This window comes from Saccopteryx leptura, chromosome X (genome assembly GCF_036850995.1).
Source record: "Saccopteryx leptura isolate mSacLep1 chromosome X, mSacLep1_pri_phased_curated, whole genome shotgun sequence".
In the NCBI taxonomy this organism is placed as follows: Eukaryota; Metazoa; Chordata; class Mammalia; order Chiroptera; family Emballonuridae; genus Saccopteryx; species Saccopteryx leptura.
Window position 1 is genome coordinate 46,880,577 of NC_089516.1, and position 12,908 is coordinate 46,893,484.

Sequence of the window (12,908 nt, forward strand, 5' to 3'; positions counted from 1 at the left end):
AACAGGAAAAGGAAGAAAAACTCAATGAAACACAGAGCTACCAGAAGAAAAAAAAAAAAAACAACCTAAAATGACTATAAGATATCTTCTCCTGACCTGAGGTAGCATAATGGATAAAGTGTCAACCTGGAATGCTGAGGTTCCTGGTTCAAAACCCTGGGCTTGCCTGGTCAATGTGTTGATGCTTCCTGACCCTCCCCCTTCCATATTTCTCTCTGTCTCTCTCTCTCTTTCTTTCTCTCTCTCCTAACTAAAACAAATAAATAAAGTCTTTTTTTTAAAAAAAAAAAAAAAAAAAAGGATATCCTCAAGTACCAATAATTACCCTAAATGCAAATGGACGGAACACACCAATAAAGATGCACACAGTAGCAGATTGGATCAAAAAGCAAAACCCAACTGTATCCTCCCTTCAAGAGAAACATCTAAGCTGCAAAGACAAAAGTAGACTCAAAGAGAAAGATAGAAAAATTATTCTTTAAGCAAATAATATCCAATGAGCCCTGGCCGGTTGACTCAACGGTAGAGCGTCAGCCTGGCGTGCAGGGGACCCGGGTTCAATTCCCAGCCAGGGCACATAGGAGAAGCACCCATTTGCTTCTCCACCCCCCCTCCTTCCTCTCTGTCTCTCTCTTCCCCTCCCACAGCTAAGGCTCCATTGGAGCAAAGATGGCCCGGGCGCTGGGGATGGCTCCTTGGCCTCTGCCCCAGGCACTAGAGTGGCTCTGGTCACAACAGAGCGACGCCCCGGAGGGGCAGAGCATTGCCCCCTGGTGGGCAGAGCGCCCCCCCCCCCCGGTGGGCGTGCCGGGTGGATCCTGGTCGAGCGCATGCAGGAGTCTGTCTGACTGTCTATCCCTGTTTCCAGCTTCAGAAAAATACAAAAAAAATAATAATAATAATACCCAATGAAAAGTAGGTGTAGCCATACCCATATCTGACAATACTAACTTCAAGACAACAAAGGTAATGAGAAACAAAGATGATTATTTCATAATGATAAAGAAGACATTGTACCAAGAACATATAATACTTCTTAATAAATATGCACTGAATCAGGAAGCACCTAACAAATAAGACATCTACTCACTGATCTAAAAATAAAAACAGACTAAAAACACAATCATACTTGAAGCTCTCAACACAACATTGATGGCTTTAGATAGATCATCCAAACAGAAAATCAGTAGATAAATATTGGTGTACATGACACCCTAGACCAAATGGATATTTACAGAACATTTCATCCTAGAACATCAGATTATAAATTCTTTGCCGGTGTGTATAAAACATTCTCAAGGATAGACCATATGTTGGGCCACAAAACTAACATCAACAAATTTAGAAAGATTGAAATTATGCCAAGCATATTTTCTGACCATAAGGTTTTGAAATAAGAATTCAACTGCAAAAAGGAAATTAAAAAAACACACAAAAATGTAAAAATTAAACCACACACTTTTAAAAAAATGACTAGGTCAAAGAAGAAATAAAAGGAGAGATCAAAAGATATATACAGACAAATAAAAATGACAACATGACATCAAAATTTCTGGGATGCAGCAAAAGCAGTAATAAGAGAGAAGTTTATGTGATTACAGGCTTATATCAAAAAATAAGAGAGATCCAGCATGACCTGGGGTGGCACAGTGAAAAAAGTGTCTACCTGAACTACAGAGGTCACTGGTTCAAAATCCCAGACTTGCCTGGTCAACATATGAGAGTGGATGCTTCCTGCTCCTACTCCCCCCTCTCTCTTCCTATACTCTCTCTCTAAAAATGAAGAAATAAAATCTAAAAAAAGAGATTTCAAGTAAACAACCTAGCATCACATCCTAAAAAACTATAAAACAAAGGACAAAGGCAATTCAAAGTCAGCATAAAAAAAGGAAATTGTAAAATTTGGAGCAAAAAATGAAATAAAGAATAAAAGAACTATCAAAAAAATTAATACAACAAAGAACTGGTTCTTTGAAAAGGTCAATAAAAATGACAAAATGCTGGCTAGACTCACTAAGGAAAGATGAGAAAGATTCATGTAAACAAAATCCAAAATTAAAGAGAAGAAATTACCACAGACATCGTAAATATACAAAAAATTATAGTAGAATATTAAGAAAGATTATATGCCACCAACTTCAACAATCTAGAAGGAATAAATAAATTCCTAGAACTATACAATCTTCCAAGACAGAGTAACAAAAAGGTGGAAAATCTAAATAGACCCATAAGCAGGGAGAAAATGAAAACAACTATCAAAAACCTCACCAAAAATAAAAGTTTAGGACCAGATAGCTACACTAGTAAATTCTACCTAACATTCAAAGAATATTTTGTACCTGTTCTTTTCAAAGTCCTCCAAAAAATAGAAGAAGGAGCAATACCCACTAACACATTCTATGAGTCCAACATAACCCTCATACCAAACCTGGCAAGGACAGTACTAAAAAAACAAAAAAACAAAAACCTACAGACCAGTATCTCTAATGGATAAGAAACAAAAAAATTTAAACAAAATACTAGCAATTGAGTACAACACATTAAAAAAATAATACATCATGATGAACTGAGATTTATTCCAGGAGCACAGGGATAATTGACCATACATAAATTTATTAATATAATACACCCCATCAACAAAACCAAAAAGAAAAATCATATGATCGTATCAATAGGTGCAGAAAAAGCATTCAATAAGACACAACATCCCTTCTGTTTAAAACATTCAATAAAATGGTTATAAAAGGAAAGTACCTCTACATATATAAGGCCATATATGACAAACTATCAGCCAATATAATACTAAATGGTGAAAAACTGACAGCCTTTCCTCTAAAATCTAATCAGAACAAGAGTGGCCACTCTCTCCAGTCTTATTCTACATAATACTGGAAACTGTAGCCAGAGAAATCAGGCCACTGAAAGAAATAAAAGGCACCCATACTGGAAAATAAAAAATAAAGGAATCATGTTTTGCATATGACATGATCCAGTATATAGAAAACCCCAAAGACCACCAAAAAAAAAAAAAAAGCCAAAAAAAAAAAAACTATTAGAAACAATAAACCAACATAATTAGGTGGCAGAATACAAAATTAAGATACAAAAATCTGCTTTTCTATATACCTACTATGAAATTTCTGAGAAAATAAATTGAAAAAGAAAACACAATTCTTTTAACAGTTTTAACAAACAAAATAAAATACCTTGGAATAAACTTAAAAAAGTACGTAAAGGATCTATATACTAAAAATTGCAAAGCATTAGTAAAAGAAATTGAAAAACACCCAATGAAGTGAAAAAATATTCCATGTTCATGGATTGGCAGAATCACATAGTTAAAATGGCCATATTACCCAAAGCAATATACAAATTTAATGCAATTCCCATCAAAATCCCACAGTCATTATTTAAAAAATAGACCAAAAAACTCACCAGGTTTGTATGGAACCATAAAAAATCCTGAGAAAAAAGAATGAAGCCAGAGGTATCACACTACCTGACATAAAATGTTTACTACACAGCCATGATAATCAAAACAGCATGGTATTGGCATGTTCCATATAGACCAATGGAACAGAATCAAGAGGCCAGAAATAAAAGCACATGTATATGAACATATAATCTTTCATAAAGAAGCCAAAAACACACAATGGAGAATAGAAAGCCTCTTCAATAAATAGTGCTAGAAAAATTAGAAAGCTACATGCAAAAAAATAAAATGACTACAGTTTGTTGCCCTACACAAAAATTAATTCAAAATGTATCAAACACTGAAATATAAGATATGAAACAATAAATTACATAGAAGAATACATAGGTTCTAATATCATGGACCTTGGCCATAGAGAAAAGTTTATGAATTTGACCCCAAAGACAAGGAAAGTAAAGGCAACAATAAATGATTTGGACTATATTGAACTAAAAAGCTTTTGCACAGCAAAAAAAAAAAAAAAAAAAAAAAAAAAAACAACAACAAAAACAAAAAACTGGCAACAAAAAGCCAACCAAATGGGAAATTATATTTGCAAACAACAGCTCTAATAAGGGGTTAATATCCAAAATATATAATGAACTCAAAAAGCTCAGCAACAAACAAGCAAACAATTCAATTAAAAAATGGGGAGAGGACCTGAACAGACACTTCTCCCAAGAAGACATAGAAACGGCCAACAGATATATGAAAAGATACTCATCTTCACTAGCTATTTGAGAAACGCAAATCAAAACTACAATGGGATACCACCTCACACTTCTTACATTGGCTATTATCACCAAGACATGTAATAACAAGTGTTGAAGACGCTGTGGAGAAAAAGGAACACTTATTCACTGCTAATGGGAATACAAACTAGTGAAACCATTATGGAAGAAAGTATGATGGTTCCTCAAAAAATTAAGCATAGAACTACCATGTGACCCAGCAATCCTTCTACTGGGTATCTATCTACCCCCAAAACTCAAAAGCATTCGTACGTAAAGACACATGCACCCCCATTTCATTGCAGCATTATTCACAGTGGCCAAGACATGGAAACAATCAAAGTTTTTCTTGATAAAGGATTGAATAAAAAAGAATTTGTACATATATATACAATGGAATACTGCTAGCCATAAGAAATGATGACATATTACCATTTAGAACAGGGGTCCCCAAACTTTTTTACACAGGGGGCCAGTTCACTGTCTCTCAGATCATTGGAGGGCCGGACTATAAAAAAAACTATGAACAAATCCCTATGCACACTGCACATATCTTATTTTAAAGTAAAAAAACAAAATGGGAACAAATACAATATTTAAAATAAAGAACAAGTAAATTTAAATCAACAAACTGACCAGTATTTCAATGGGAACTATGGGCCTGCTTTTGGCTAATGAGATGGTCAATGTGCTCCTCTCACTGACCACCAATGAAAGAGGTACCCCTTCCGGAAGTGTGGCGGGGGCCGGATAAATGGCCTCAGGGGGCCGCATGCGGCCCGCGTGCCGTAGTTTGGGGACCCCTGATTTAGAACAACATGGACAGACCATGAGAACATTATATTGAGTGAAATAAGTAAGTCAGAAAAATCTAAGAACTATATGATTTCACATATAGGTGGAATATAAAAGTGAGACTCATGGACATAGATGAAAGTGAAGTGGTTACCGGGAGAAGAAGGATGTGGGGCATGAGTGGGGTAAGGGAGTATAGAGTGACTAATAAATAATGATGAAAAATGATTTGATTTGGAGTGATAGGTATACTACATAATCAACAGTTCAAATGGTATAGAGATATTTACTGAAACCTAGATCCTTTTATTGATCAATGTCACCATGTTAAATTTAATTTTCTAAGTAAAATTAAAAAAAATAAAACCCCCAAAGACCCCACCAAAAAACTATTAGAAAAAATAAACCAATAGAGTAAAGTTGCAGGATACAGAATGAATATACATAACTCTATTGCTTTTCTGTACACCAACAATGAAAGTTCAGAAATACAACTCAAAAGAAACAGTTACTTTTACAATTGCAGCAACAACAACAAAAATATATAGAAATAAGCTTAACAAAAGATATAAAAGACCTCATATACTGAAAACTACAAATCATTATTTTAAAAAATTGGGAACACACAATGAAATGGAAAAATATTCCATGCTCATGGATTGGTAGAATCAACATAGTTAAAATGGCCATATTACCCAAAGCAATATACAAGTTTAATGCAATTTCCATCAAAATCCCAAAGTCATTTTTAAAAAAAAAATAGATTAAAAAATCACCATGTTTGCATGAAACCCCGCAAAACCCTGAATAGCCAAAGAAATCCTGAGAAAAAAGAATAAAGCCAGAAGTATCACACTACCTGACTTCAAATTATACTACAGAGCCACAATAATCAAAACAGCATGGTATTGGCAGAAAAACAGACATATTGACCCATAAAACAAAATCGAGAGCCCAGAAATAAAACCACATATACATGAACATATAATCTTTGACAAAGACAAAAGCACACAGTGAAGAAAAAAAAGCCTCTTCAATAAATGATGCCAGAAAAACTAGAAAGCTACATGCAAAAGAATAAAACTTGACTATACAGTTTGTTGTCCTGTACAAAAATTAATTCAAATAGAAAAAACACCTAAATATAAAATCTGAAACAATAAACTATATAGGCGAAAACATAAGTACTAAACTTATGAATCTTGGTGTTAGAGAACCAGAGACAGATTTAATGGTGGGTAGACTGGGTGCACGTGCTGGGCCCCTATTTCTGAAGAGCCCCACAAAACCCAACATTACACTGTTTTTTAATGACACCAAGTTTGTTTTCATATGTACAATTTTGACATTAATAGTAGTACATAATGTTTTTTATTTATTTAAAAATATGGTTAACCTGTATTTTTATTTTACCTTTCTCTCTTTTTTAAGGGGCCCAAATTTTTTTCTGTGCCCAGGGCTTCCACTGACCTAATCCACCTCTGTAGAGAACAGTTTATGAATTTGACTCCAAAGGCAAGGGAAGAAAAGGCAATGGCAACAATAAATGAATGGAATTATATTGAACTAAAAAGATTTTGCACAGCAAAAGAAACTGACAAAAAAACAAAAAGGCAGACAACCAAATGGGAGATAATATTTACAAACAACAGCTCCAATAAGGGATTAATATCCAAAATATACAAAGAATTCACAAAGCTCAGCAACAAATGAGCAAACAATACAGTTAAAAAATGAGGACATGACCTGAACAGACACTTCTTCCAAGAAGATATACAAATGGCCAACAGATATATGAAAAAATGCTAATCTTCACTAGCTATTAGAAAAATGCAAATCAAATTTCAATGGGATATCACTTCATATCTGTTATTTTGTCTATATTCAATAAGACAGGTAATAACAAGTGTTAGAGAGATTGTGGAGAGAAAAGAACCATCATTCACTGCTGGTGGGAATGCAAATTAGCACAAACATTATGGAAGAAAGTATAGTGGTTCCTCAAAAACCTAAGCATATGAGAAAGCAATCAATTAACAACTAAGCTGCCGCAATGAAGATGTTTCTCATCTCTCTCCCTTCATGTCTGTCCCTATCTATTCTTTTGTCTCTCTCTTTCTCTTGCTAAAATAAATAAATAATAAATGAATGAATGAATAAATAAATAAGCATAGAACAACTATATGACCCAGCAGTCTCTCTACTGAGCATTTACTCCCAAAACTAAAAAATATTGGTACGTAAAGACACATGCACCCCCATGATCATCGCAGCATTGTTCACAGTAGCCAAGACATAAAAACAATCAAAGTGTCCTTCAATAGAGGATTGGATAAAGAAGATGTGGTACATATACACACTGGAATACTACTCAGCCATAAGAAATGATAATCTATTGCTGTTTTCGACAACATGGATGAACCTTGAAAGCATTACACTGATTGAAATTAATTCAATCAGAAAAAGCTAAGAAATATATAATTTCACATATGGTGGGATATAAAACTGAGACTCATGGACATAGATAAAAATAAAGTGGTTACCAGGGGGAAGAAGTTGTGGGGGAAAAATTGGGGGAGGAAAGTGAAAAGGAGAAGTATGTAGTGACAAAGAGTGATTTGATTTTGAGTGACAGGTACACAGTACAATCAACAGTTCAAATGCTATAGAGATGTTTACCTGAAACCTATGTACTCGTTGATCAATGTCACCCTATTCAATTTAATTTTCTAAATAAAATTTTAAAATACCAATCAAAAAATATTTTCAAAAACAAAAATACAAAAAAGAATACAATATACAGATGATGTGTTATAAAATTGGACACCTGAAACTTTAATTATATGAACCAGTGGCACCCCAATAAGTTCAATAAAAATTTTTAAATAATAAATCATAATTAAAAATTTAAAACACTTTAAAATTAAAAATCAAAGAATATTTTTGATATATAAAGTTTTTTCTAAAAGGAATTTTAAATTTTGCTTTTCAATTATAGTTTACATTCAATATTATTTTTTATTAATTGTACACATAGTGGTTATACAATCATATACTTTAATAAGTAACCCCCTGATATTTTCAGTACCCAGTTGGCATCATACATAGTTATAACAATATTATTGACTATATCCCTTATGCTGTAATTTACATTCCCATTGACTGTTTTGAAACTACCAATTTGTAAATTTTTTATTGAATTTTTAGACTGGCATAATTAATATGATTATACAGTTTTTGAGTGCCCAATTCTACATCACATCTCTGTACACTGTATTGTGTATTCATCCCCCTCCCAAGTCTTCATCCATCACCATTTACGAGCACATACCCTTTTCCACATTTCCTTCTCTTGGCAATCACCACAATGTTGTCAAAGTCCATGAAGGTTTTGGGATATTTTGTCCTTTTTAGCTCCCTCCCTCCACTTTCCACCCCTCAATCACACCCTGCAACCCCCACAGCTGTCACACTGCTCTCTATGTATGATTCTGTCTTTATTTTGCTTGTTAATTCATTTTGTTGATTAGATCTCACATATGAATGAAATTATATAATACTTGTCTTTCTCTGATTGGCTTACTTCAGTTAGCATAGTAATCTCCAGGTCCATTCATACTGTTGCAAAAGGTAAAATTTCTGCCTGACCTGTAGTAGTACAGTGGATAGAGTGTTGATCTAAAATTCTGAGGTCACTGGTTCAAAATCTTTGGCTTACCCAATCAAGGTACATATGAGAAGCAACTACTACCTACTAGTTGATGCTTCTTACTCTCCCCCATCTTCTCTCTCTCTTTCTCCTTTCCCTAAAGTCAATAAATAAAATCTTTTTTAAAAGGTAAGATTTCCTTCCTTACTATGGCTGCATAGTATTCCATTGTGTTAATGTACCACAGCTTTTTGTTCATTCATTTACTGATGGGCACTTGGGCTGTTTCCAGATCTTAGCTACTGTAAATAATGCTAACGTGAACATAGGTGCACAGATTCTTTGGAATTAGTGTTTTGGTTTTCTTAGGATATATTTCTATAAGTGGGATCACTGGGTCAAAAGGCAGTTTCATTTTTAATTTTTTGAGATAACTCCATACTGCCATCCACAGTGGCTGTAACAATCTGCATTCTCACCAACAATGCATGATGGTTTCTTTTTCTATGCATGCTTGCTAGCACATGTTGTTTGTAAATTTGTGATAGCCATTCTGACAGGTGTGAAGTGGTATGTCACTGAGGTTTTAATTTACATTTCTTTGATGATTAGTGACATTGAACATTTTTTCATATGCCTATTTTCCATCTGTATTTCCTCTTTGGAGAAGTGTCAATTCAAGTCCTTTGGATTTTGGGGGTTTGTTTCAGTGTTGGATTTTTGGGGTTTCTTTTGGTGTTGAGTTTTTTTCTTGTTTTCAAAGTAAGAGGAGAGAAGATAGAGATACAGACCCCCCACATGCACCCTGACCAGGATCCACCTGGCAATGCCCATCTGGGGTGGATGTTTTGCCCATTTAGGGCCACGTTCACAATCATGAAATTTTTAGCATCTGAGATGGAGGATGGAGCCAACCTCAGCACCTGGGGTCAATGAGCTTAATCCAATTGAGCCATGGCTGTGGAATGGGATGAGAGAGAGAGAGAGACAGAGAGAGAGAGAGAGAGAGAGACAGAGAAGAAGAAGGGGGTAAAGTGGAGAAACAGATCATTGCTTCTCCTGTGTGCCCTGACTAGGAATCAAACCAGAACATTCACACACCGGGCTGACGTTCTACCACTGAGCCAAGTGGCCAGGGCTAAATTTCATAAGTTCTTTATAAATTTTGGATATTAATCCCTTATCATATGTATTGGCAAATATTTTTCCCATTTAGTGAATTGTTTTTTTTTTATTTGTTAACAGTTTCTTTTGTTGAGCAAAAACTTTCTTTCTTTCTTATTTCAGATGAGAGGAGGGAAGATAGTAAGGCAGACTCCCATATGCGTCTCAACCAGGATCCACCTAGCAACCTTGTCATGGGCTGATGCTACAGTGCCAAGCTATTTTTACCTGCTGAGACCAATGTACTCAGATCAATTAAGCTATCCTCAGCACCTGGGGCCATGCTCAAACCAGTCAAGTCACTGGCTGCAGGAAAGAAGGGAGATAGGGAGGGAGAGAGAAGCACATGGTTGCTTCTCCTGTATGTCCTAACCAGGAATCAAACACAAAACAACCATATGCTGTACTGATGCTCTATCCACTGAGCCATGGGCTAGGACAAAAAAATTTTTTTTCACACATCTGCCTTTATTGTGAGCAGCAGGCAGGACACTTCCAGCTACAGTAAAAAAAAAGTGATTTACAAAAACAGGGATTCAGTGAAGCTGCCCTGTGGAACCCTTGGGAGCTTATATATAGATGCCAATCCAGAGCAGCAGGAAGAGGACTCCAAAGGCCATGAAGAGTGAGGCCACCAAGGAGATGAGGAGTTCTTTGTAGATATCCCAAGTGTACTTTCAGGAGGTGACTTCATAAATGAAGAACTAGGCAGTGAATAACATGGTAATGGTCAACAATACCACGGTCAGGTGAGGGAAGACAGCTGGGTTCACTGGGCTGGTGTATCTTCTCATGGCCTCGAGCTCCATTTTGCTGGGTACCAGGACAAAAAATTTTTTGATGTACTCCCATTTGTTTATCTTTTCTTGTGTTTCCCTTGCTTGAGGAGATATATCAGAAAAAAATTGTTTAAAAAAACTGCCTATGTTTTTTTTTTTAGGATTTTTATAGTTTTGTGTCTAATAGTTAAGTCTTTAATCTACTTTAAGTTTATTTTTGTGTATGGTGTAAGAAGGTGATCCAGTTTCTTTTTTTTTTCATGTATCTGTCCTAATTTTCCAACACCATTTATTGAATAGACTGCCTTTACCTCATTGTATGTTTTTCCTTCTTTTATCAAATACTAATTGAACACATAGGTATGGGTTTATTTCTGGGCTCTTCATTATATACGCATGTATATATATATCAATACCATGCTATTTTGGTTACTATGGGCTTATACCATAATTCAATATCAGGTAGTTTGACTCCTCCAATTTTGTTTTGTTTCATTTTTCCAAGAGTGTCCTATAGATAGTGGGTTGTTGTGTTCACATTTTTATTTATTTCAAAGTGGTTTTTGATTTGTTCCTTGACCTCATTGAACACATACAATTTTTTAGTAACATGGCATTTCGCTTCCATGCCTTTGTTTTTCCATTTTTCCTTGTAATTAAGTTCTATTTTTATACCATATGGTCAGAGAAGATGCTTGATATGATTTTAATCTTCTTAAATTTATTGAGACTTTTTTGCTCCCTAACATGTGGTCTATCTTTAAAAAAATGTTCCATGTGCACTCTGAAAACTAATGTACAGTGAGATGACATCAGAGTAATGGTGCGGTAGGAAGCGATACCGATAAATCTCCCCCAAAACTCAACAAGATCTTCAACCAGAAACAGAAAAACCTATCCTTGGAGCCTCCAGATGTTTCACAATACACCCGAAGGTATGGTCGAGTGAAAAATTGGCTAAATATATAATCAAACCCCGAAGAAAATAGAAAGTAAGAAATGCTCCGTCTTCCTCACTAACCTAAACAGGGCGGCATTCACTGGGAACTGAGAATATAGAAACTAAGGCGGGAAAACGGGGTGAATAGATCCAGGCCGTGGCACAAACGGCCGAACCAGGCTGTGGCATGGAGATCCAAGCTGAGGAAAAACTGTGCATGTGGCAACCCGGGAAATACAAGCTAATACTCGCACCAAACCCAGACAAAGAAAGACAAGAGGGGAAGCCATTTTCCACGATCTCCTGGTCGGCGCGCACAGATAGTAGGTGAGAGATTCCTTCCAAAGCCCCAGGAGTGGGCGCTCATGTTACCCCACAGACAGGCAGAGTCAGGGGCCTTTGTGTGGGCCAAAGTGGAATCCCCAGGCTGCCCTAGCACCCTGAAAAAGCCATGCATGGGGAGGGAGCGAGAACTAATTCCAATGCTGGAACTTTTCCGTGCGGGTGGGGGTTTCACTCAGGTGAGATTGCTGGCCTGATATCCTGGTCTGCGCGCACAGATAGTGAGCGAGAGATTCCTCCAAGTGCCTCGGCAGTGCGCGTCCATGTTATCCCACAGAGGGGCAGAGTCAGGGGCCTTTGTGTGGGCCAAAAGCGGAATCTTGGGCCGCCTCAGCACCTTCAAAAAGCCGTACACAGGGACGGAGCGAGAGCCAATTCCAATGCTGGAACTTTTCCGTGCAGGCACGGGTTTCACTCAGAGCATGAGACTTCTGGCCTGATATCCTGGTCTGCACACACAGATAGTGAGTGAGAGTTTCCTCCAAGCGCCCTGGGAGTGGGCACCAACCCGTGTTACTGGACAGAGTGGCAGAGCCAGAGGTCTTTGAGTGGGCGGAAGCCTGCCTGATTATGCTAGCAGCTCTGACTGACTGAGCCTTACCCAGAGCCCTGTGCTGAGTGGGAATAGAGTGGGGAGTTGCCAGCTCTTTGAACCTCTTACTCTCCAGGCAGAGGCAGCAGCAACCCCATAGCTGGATTACCAGGCTACTAATTGAGGAAGGAAAGACTAGGAGAGAGGCTCCAGGAACATGGACTCTCTCACTGTCAGAGCCTATAAATGCTAATGAGCCTCGACTGCCAATGACAGTAAAGCACAATACATGACATCGCCATAGAGACTTATCAACTGCAAACCTCTACCTGAGCATGCCAAAGGGGCAGAACCCGGGGTACAGAGTCACCGACCAGGAAGAAGGAGAGAAAAGAAAAAGCAAGAAGATAACCTCTCAAAATCAAGAATGATCTGCAGACTTTATAACCTATCCCATTTTATTATATTTGTTCATTTGTTTCTCTTATCTTCATTCTTGATTTT

General features: G+C 36.8%; 1 pseudogene; it reads right to left on the reverse strand.

Moving 5' to 3' along the window:
- Positions 1 to 10,380: 10,380 nt before the first annotated feature.
- On the reverse strand, positions 10,381 to 10,626 carry LOC136386140 (transmembrane protein 258 pseudogene; annotated as a pseudogene).
- Positions 10,627 to 12,908: the final 2,282 nt, after the last annotated feature.